This window comes from Mus pahari, chromosome 5 (assembly GCF_900095145.1).
Source record: "Mus pahari chromosome 5, PAHARI_EIJ_v1.1, whole genome shotgun sequence".
NCBI lineage: Eukaryota > Metazoa > Chordata > Mammalia > Rodentia > Muridae > Mus > Mus pahari.
Genome location: NC_034594.1, coordinates 126,405,674 through 126,414,204, shown reverse-complemented (window position 1 = coordinate 126,414,204; position 8,531 = coordinate 126,405,674).

Here is an 8,531-nt window from a genome sequence, read left to right as displayed (position 1 = left end):
CACTCTGTAGACCAGGCTGTCCTGGAACTCAGAAATCCGCCTGCCTCTGCCTCCCGAGTGCTGGGATTAAAGGCGTGCGCCACCATGCCCGGCGGCCTTGCTCCATCTTATGTTTCAAGGCTCTGCTCTCTAAGCCTGGAGCTTGCCAACTTGCTAGACTCATTAGCCAATGCCCTCCAGGGATACCAAGAGCATATAAATTTGATGGGCACATTTTGGGGGCAAGGGGAGGAACAGGATCTTCTGAGCAGGCGCGGGGCAGCTTGACCAAATGCTCAGAGGTCAGGAAGGGTCTGAGGCAAGCCGCAGGTCCACAATTGGGATACAGTTCATCAGGCGCAAACTATGCCAAGCTTTAAATGCTGGTCTGGGGAGATGCAGCTGGCGCTGGAAGCAGTGAAGGCTTCGAGTTTTGGTGCCAGGGAAGGCCAGGCACCATCTTGAACCTGTCCATTCCAACCTGCTTCGGGTTTTCTAGCCAATCATTAATTAATGATCGGATTTTAAGCTTCTTTCAAAGCATTGACTTCTCAAGGATGCGAGACAAAAATGAAGGACATTTATAAGATAAATTGAAACCTGCCTTGAACTGCCCTTGACTGGACTTTTTTCATTCCCCATTACTACATCCTTGCCTGAGCTAACTAAAGGTGGCTGCCATGCTTTGCAGGCAAAAGCCCAGGGAAAGGATCCAGAGGCAAGTTTTTTCAGCATAGCACTCCCAAGGTAAAGACAGGACCGCTATTTCTGTTTTCCTCCCTACTTAGAATGTTCCTTTCCACTTACCCTCTGAGATCAAAGAGGCAGTAAAGAGAGAGATTATGTCAGACAGCTTCATATCTAAAACATAACTCACGTCCTGTTTCCTCACTCTTGGGTATGTTCCCTCCAGAAGCAAGGCCTCAGGAGAAAAAGATGACTTCCCTTGAATAGCACTTGTTCAACAAAACCCCCTTGGGCCTTTAGTCCTTTGGCCTGTCCAGATGTGTCCAGAGTCTCAGTCAGGCCTGGGCTACCAGCCTCTTACCTGGCAATAATTCCTTCTCTGGGTGAGCCTTCCAAATCTGCAGCTGGCAGGGTGACAAGATATATGTGTTCGTCTGTAACATGCCTGGCTTATCCTGCCGAGCATCTGCAATGGGTCTGCCTCAAAGCGCATCCTGTTGCTGGGTGTGGTGGCCTACGTCTGTCATCCCAGCACTGGGGAAGCAGAGACTGAAAGATCACAAGTTTGGAAACTGACTGTGCCTACCCAGTGGGACTGTCTCGAGCAAAGGAAGGAAAAGAGAACCAAGCAGATGATGTACATTCTGAGGACGATAGACTTTTGAAGGAGAGAAAGCATACATACTAACACTAAAACCTTGGCGTGCCTCTAAATTAGTTCTTCCAGGAAGTTGGTCCAGTGACCCAAAGTCAAAGCACTAACCTTACTCACTTACCAGATACCTGGTTGCCTTACAGTATACATGATAGAAATCGTGTGTGTGTGTGTGTGTGTGTGTGTGTGTGTGTGCGTGTGCGTGTGTGTGCGTGTGTGTGATGAGTGTTTATGTGCATGTGTTTGAACCTTTGTGAGTGCATGTGTATATATACACAGGTATGGATACACGTGCACAGGTGTGTTCATGCATGCAGGGGCCAGGACTTAGATATCTGGGTGTCTGTCTAGATCGCTCTCCACCTTACATACTGAGGTAGGATCTCTCACTTGAACCCAGAGCTGGCTGATTCAGCTAGTCTAGCTAGCTAATCAGCTTGATCCAGGGATTCTGTCCCTGCTTCTCAAGGGCCAGGCTTACAGATGGGCTGCCATACTCATCTAGAATTTATATAAATGCTGGGGACCCCAAGACTGCTACTCACCTTTGTGTGGTGATGCTCTATGAACTCCCTCTCTCTATTTCACTTTTAAAAAATGTATTTATGTATGTGAGTACACTGTTGCTGTCTTCAGACACACCAGAAGAGGGCATCAGATTCTACTACAGATGGTTGTGAGCCATCAAGTGGTTGCTGGGAATTGAACTCAGGACCTTTGGAAGAACAGTCAGTGCCCTTAACTGTTGAGCCATCTCTCCAGCCCTCATCCTACATTTTTAAAGTATAGAAACTTACCAGCCTACGAGTATTTGGGAGCTGTGGTGCTTAAGGCACGTCTGGATATGGGTCCTGGCTTCTTGTCTTTGTACCGTTAGTCATTGTGGGTTTGCCTAAGATTATCAGACAGTGTTCAGCAGTAGAGCTCTTATGGAAAAATCGGCTTGCTGATTCCATTGTAGATTTCATGGATTGTTTCACTTTCTTTCAGATTCCTGTAGTGCCTGCATTCTATACAGGTTGCGTATTTGGAAAATGGTACTTCAAAGCTCAATAATACTGGTACTGTGTGAAGAGAGGTATTACATCATCGAGAATGCTGGTGCTGTGTGAAGAGAGGTATTACATCATCATGGCCATTGTGGACATACTCAGCAACCCAGTCTATGTGACTTGATTAACCCTGCTGGTCACATGACAGGGGAGCTCACTAGCATTTATGCCCTGCTGGTTCTTGAGATTAAGCATCGGGGCAAAATCTTCTCAGTTTGCTACACTGCAAATTTTCTTCAGAAGTTGGTAGATTATTTTAAAAGATGTAAGCAAGGTATGGTGGTAATTCCAGTGCCCAGGAGGTGGAGGCAGGAGGATTAGGAATTTGAGGCCAAAAAAACCCACAAAGGGTCTGGCATGGTGGCTCACACCTTTAATCCCAGCACTTGGGAGGCAGGCGGATTTCTGAGTTCGAGGCCAGCCTTGTCTACAAAGTGAGTTCGAGGTCAGCCAGGGCTACACAGAGAAACCCTGTCTTGAAACCCCCCCCCCCAAAAAAAAAGGGAATTTGAGGCTAGCCTCAGCTACATGAGACCAAAAAGCCAGAATGTTACAGGTATGAGATGGTTACTATGTTAGTCAGTTGTCCTTGTAACAAATACTTGAGATCACTAGTCTACAAAGATGGGTTTACTTTAGCTACTTGTAAGTAACCACTCTGCATGTTGTATAAACTTAATTTGCAGGCTGCCCATAGTCCTATAACTACCACAGACCATCTGTGCTATTTCTGGGAAATCTCTGGTCTTACGAGGTCTGCTTCTTTGACATAAACATTTCCAACATAAAAAGCCTCATTTCCCTGAGGTCCTTGGCAGCCAAGGACACAGATATGTGAGGCCTTGATTCAGGAGGCACCTTCAGAAGGAAATCCTCTCTGTGGAAGACATCCATGATGCAAACATGGACAGAAACAGAGAAGACAGATGTAGTCCTCAGGCTGAGTCCTTATCTGGGAATCAGCTCTGAGGCTAGCAGGCAGCACGGATGCAGTTAAGTCACCTAGGCAACAGAAGAGAGGCTCCTCATCAGGCCAGCATTATGGTCTTCTGTGCTGTGCGGAGTGTGACCTGAAGTCCATCCTTACAGGAATCGTGTGAGACTTCCTGCATTCTGCTTTGTCTTTTATGGTTTACTGAGCTATGATTCCCAGCTATGAGTTCTCACCTGTTCTCACCCAGTATCCGTCTAACAATTTAAATAAACTGCTTAAATTAGGGTCAGTTCTACGGAGAGGATTACAACCACAGAGTAAAATGGCATTTTCTTTGAGATGTTTCATTGCATCTTTTATTATTGTCATTGGGAGACATTTGTCAGCTTCTCTTACTTCATTTGTATTTCTTGGGTACACTATTTTATTATTATTATTATTATTATTATTATTATTATTATTATTATTATAGTTTTAGAGGATGGAATGAAGCTGGTCCATATAGTTGAGGTAGCCCAGGCTGGTCTTGAATTTTCTATATAGTTAAAGATGATCTTGAGCTCCTGTGCCTGCCTCCTGAGTTCTGAGGTTGCAGGCAGGTGTCACCACTGCTAGTTTTTTTTTTAAAAAACTCAGTAATGGGGGGGGGGGGGTCAAGCCTAGGGCTTTGCATGTGCCTGTAAAGTATCCTACCACCTAAGGTACATCCCAGCCCATTATATATATAAGTAAATACATGTATGTATGTATGTATGTATGTATGTATGTATGTATGTATGTTATCATACTGGATATTAGGGGCACATACTTGTAATCTCAAAACTTAGGAGGTTGAGGCAGTAGGATCACTGCAGTTTCAAGGCTAGCCTGGTCTACTCCAGAGAGTAGACACTGTCTCAAAAAAAAAAATAAAGTATCATAAAAATGGTTAAACTCAACATTGAAGTGAATGTGATTTTAAGGGCTCCCCACCTCAGTCCATGGAGACTATTCTGGCCCTTGTCACTATGACGTAATCTCAGAAAGTGTTGGGGTAAAGTCCGTCTCTCTATCAGTGTTAGAATCCTGGGCATTCAGCAGACGTGCTTTTGCTTATCACTAAAAGATGATGCTCCGAGCATCATCCGAGCAATTCAGGCCTTTTATTAAAAATTGACAGACCCAGCAAAGCAGCAGCCTCTGATATCTAACTGATAGCAGACTGAATCAGAGATGACACAAGCCAGGCCTGGGTTACTTTATGGCCTCTGTTTAATTTGCTACACAAGGGATTTTAAAGTGAGTGGGTTTGCCTAAGAATCTTGCCTATGAATGGACTAGGTTGAATTCAGGACCCAATAAGATAGGATAGGATTATTTCAGATAAATTTAATCATGCTTTTACAAATTCAAACCCCACCCACATTCCCGCTCAGTGTGATACCTCTGTGAACAAAAGCTCAGAGTGGAGTGAACACTTTTCCCTTTCGGGAGAGATCCCTTCTCACCAGAGAGTAAACACAATGGGACAGTGAGGGGGGCAGTGGTGGTCACAGGCGTGGGGTAGTCTCCCTGAACTCCGTGTCAGCAGACTTACCCTCACCCCTTTGGATTTAAAGCTGGGCGTGGAGAGGGGTGAGGCCTCACAAAAGTTCTCTCATTTTAGAGTGTCTTTTGGATTTTAAGGACTCCCTGGCTTCTGAGCACCCTGAGGTCAGACAAGCTTGTTCTGCCTTCACTATGCAGTTATAGTAACTCCTCGGGTGGGAGTGGGGGTGTTTGAAAGATAGAATGGAATCACAGCCATCCAGCTGTGAAAATACACGGATCAGTTAAATCCTACTCCAACAGCTGTGGCTGAATCGCTTGCTTCCTCCCCTCCTCTCCCCTCCCCCTCCCCCTCCTCCCCTCCCCTTTCCTCCCCTTCTCCCCCCTCCTCTCTCCTCTCCTCCTCTCTCCCATCTTCTTTCCTCTTCTTCCTTCCTTTCTTTCCTTCTTTCCTTCCTTCTTTCTTTTATGTTTCCTTCCTTCCTTCCTTCCTTCCTTCCTTCCTTCCTTCCTCCCTCCCTCCCTCCCTCCCTCTCTCTCTCTCTCTCTCTCTCTCTCTCTCTCTCTTTCTTTCTTTCTTTCTTTCTTTCTTTCTTTCTTTCTTTCTTTCTTTCTTTCTTTCTTTCTTTCTTTCTTTCTTTCTTTCTTTCTTCCTTCCTTCCTTCCTCCCTCCCTCCCTCCCTCCCTCTCTCTCTCTCTCTCTCTCTCTCTCTTTCTTTCTTTCTTTCTTTCTTTCTTTCTTTCTTTCTTTCTTTCTCAAGTAGCTCGGGTTGGCCTGTGACTTGTTTAACTTCTGGAAGTCAGCATTTATAGACCACAGGAGGCCTCCTTTTAGGTTTTACAAATTATTTCAGTTCTTCATTTTCAAAAACTTAAAGTGAAACCAACTTATGAATGTTCTTGGTTTTCAAATTGTGAATTCATAATAATTTCAAGAGAATTGCTTACATTTTTCAATATACAACCATGTCTTTTTTTTTTTTTTTTTTTTTAAATAAAAACATTCCCAAGGAAAACCGTGGGGGTTTTGTTTGTTTAGTTGGCTGGTTGTTTTTTGTTTTTGTTGTTTTGTTTTGTTTGTTATGTTTTTTAAGAACTTCAAAAATATTTTATTTAAGTCTGTTTGTTAAAATTTTGCCCAACAGTAGGAACTGAAACCTTCTAACAGATGCTGTAGATTACGGACAATAACTACCCCAAGGTCATGCCTCCTGGCTTCTTAATGGCTGGGCTGGACACTATCGTTTGCTGGCAAAGGAGTCATTCATTCACAAAACTGGACCCGCCCAACCAAATAGAGTTCAGTTAGATTCTAAACCAAGAAAAATAGTTGTCTCTTTTCCTCACTGAACTTTGATCAGTACTGTGTGCTGTGTGACCAAGCTAGAAAGTAGATGGAATTTCAAACAAGTCTTTAATGGCATCTCGGGAGCTGCCACCAGACGTCCTTCAACTAAGGAGAAGCATACCAAGATGGGATGCATCACACAGAAAATGGGATTTATTAAGGGAAACCAATGCCATTACCATAGTGGGCATACCATCAGGGTTAACCCATATTTTACAAATGATGGTAAATGACTCACTTTGACATGTCTGCACTATGACGTGGCTCGAATTCTTCTCTATCAGGCTTGTTTGTTTTATGAGAAAGGGGTTTTCTCTGCAACCCAAGCTGGGCTCAACTCAGAGCCTCAGCCTCTCCATTGCTGGGATTACAGGAGTCAGCCACGAGCCCAGCTCTAGTAACTTCCTGGGCTTGCCAGATGCTAGGATACAAAGATTGGCAAGAGCCAGCTCCCAGATAGAGGCAGACAGACAGCGAATCCATTTTTAACAGATGTTTAAGGGCTGGTAGGATCGCTCAGAAGGTGAAGGCGCTTTACCGCCAAGCCTGAGTGCCTGAGTTTGATCCACAGGACATACATAGCACAAAGAAAGAACTGGTTTCCACATATGCATACATGTGTGTATATACATGCACGCAATAAATACATTAAAACATAGTAAAGTATAATTAATAAATTTTAAACATATAATCTGAGATTTAAACATTATTATTATTAAACATATATTATTAAACATATAATTATTAACATAATATAAACATATAATTATTAACATAATTATTAAACATATAATCTGAGACCAGATGATCAACGAAGCTTGTGAGTTCAAGACCAGCCTGAGCAAGATAGGAAGACCCTGTCTCAAAAACTGGAGTAAAGTACAATGTTTAAGATGTGGTTTTTATTCGAAGGAGGTAGAAAATAACAGAGAGGAACTAATTAGACGGGAGAAAAATTCTTTATGGGTTAGAAGCTTTTAACTTGAGACCTATTCAAAACCTGATCAGAGGACCATGGCGGCCAACATATATCCTACAAGGCAGAAGTGTGTAATGTCGAAGAAAAGGCAGAAGCCAGTGTGACTGCAGTCTCTGAGCCAAAGGAGGGGGCAACCGTGTACAAACCATCCAGGGCAGTGGTTCTAGACCTGTGGGTCATGACCCTGAGTGTTGGGGGGTGTGTGTCAAGCAAGTCTTTCACAGGGGCTGCCCAAGGCCATCCTGCATATCAGATATTTACATTCCAGTTCGCAACAACAGGAGGTTACAGTTAGTAAGTAGTCATGAAATAATTTTACAGTTGGGGGGGGGTGACAGTCATCAACCATAAAACAACACGAGGAGTTGTAGTAGAGGGCTGTAGCACTAGGAAGGTTGAGAACCACTGATTTAGGTCTCTCTTCCCAGCACTGTTTGACTATGGTACCCCTCAGTACTGTATTTTATCTCTTAGGCTCTCTGGACAACAAAATGCAGTTCAAGGCCATCTTCAGCCACAGAGTAGGTTTGAAGCCAGCCCAGGCTACGACGGGAGACCCTGTCTTAAACAAGTGTATTGTCCTGATGTTGATTTGCATAACTTCTCCCATGGGACACACCGAGCTCCTACTTGTTACAAAGCTGCTCATGTTTTTCCTCCTCTGCTTCACCCTCCATTGAACTCCGCTTCTGCTTTCTATTTCATAATTTGAATTATTATAGGGTTAAAGCGGGTCTTGATAGGTAACTGGGCAAATAAAGAAGGCTTTGTTTTTAATGTGAAATCAGAACACATTATTTAAAAAAGAAAGGAATTAAGTTGAGGAAGGGAAAAAGGCCATACAGTGTGGTACTGTAGGCCATCTTTAATAGCCATTGTCACTTTAGGTCATGCTGGAGAGAATTAACAAGGCAGTTTTCATGGGGTACAACTTGCCCTTGAACAGACTAAGCATTTGTGTTGCAACTTGAAGTGGGCAGGGAATTTGTGCCAGCCCAGACACACACTTGCCCTGTTGTACCTGGCATGTCTATGCAAGGACTTAGCTTCCACTCACAAGCTCATCAGACACTGGAGAAGCTTGGGGGAAGGGAAAACACCACTGTGAATCACTCAAATAAGCTATCTGTTCTTTTCCTGTTTTCCTTTTGGACAGGATCTCACTATACAGCCCTGGTCAGCTTCCAAGTCACCACGGGAGTCTTCCTATCTGAAGCTGAAATGCCTGGATGGATCTAATGAAGCATCTCCCAAACCTCTAGTTACACCATTTAGAAAGATTTCTAAACAAACCTGCAACCAGGCTAGCCTAGAACTCACAAGAAGAAGCCGATGCTGGCTTCTTTTCTCAACTGAGATTACAGACCAGA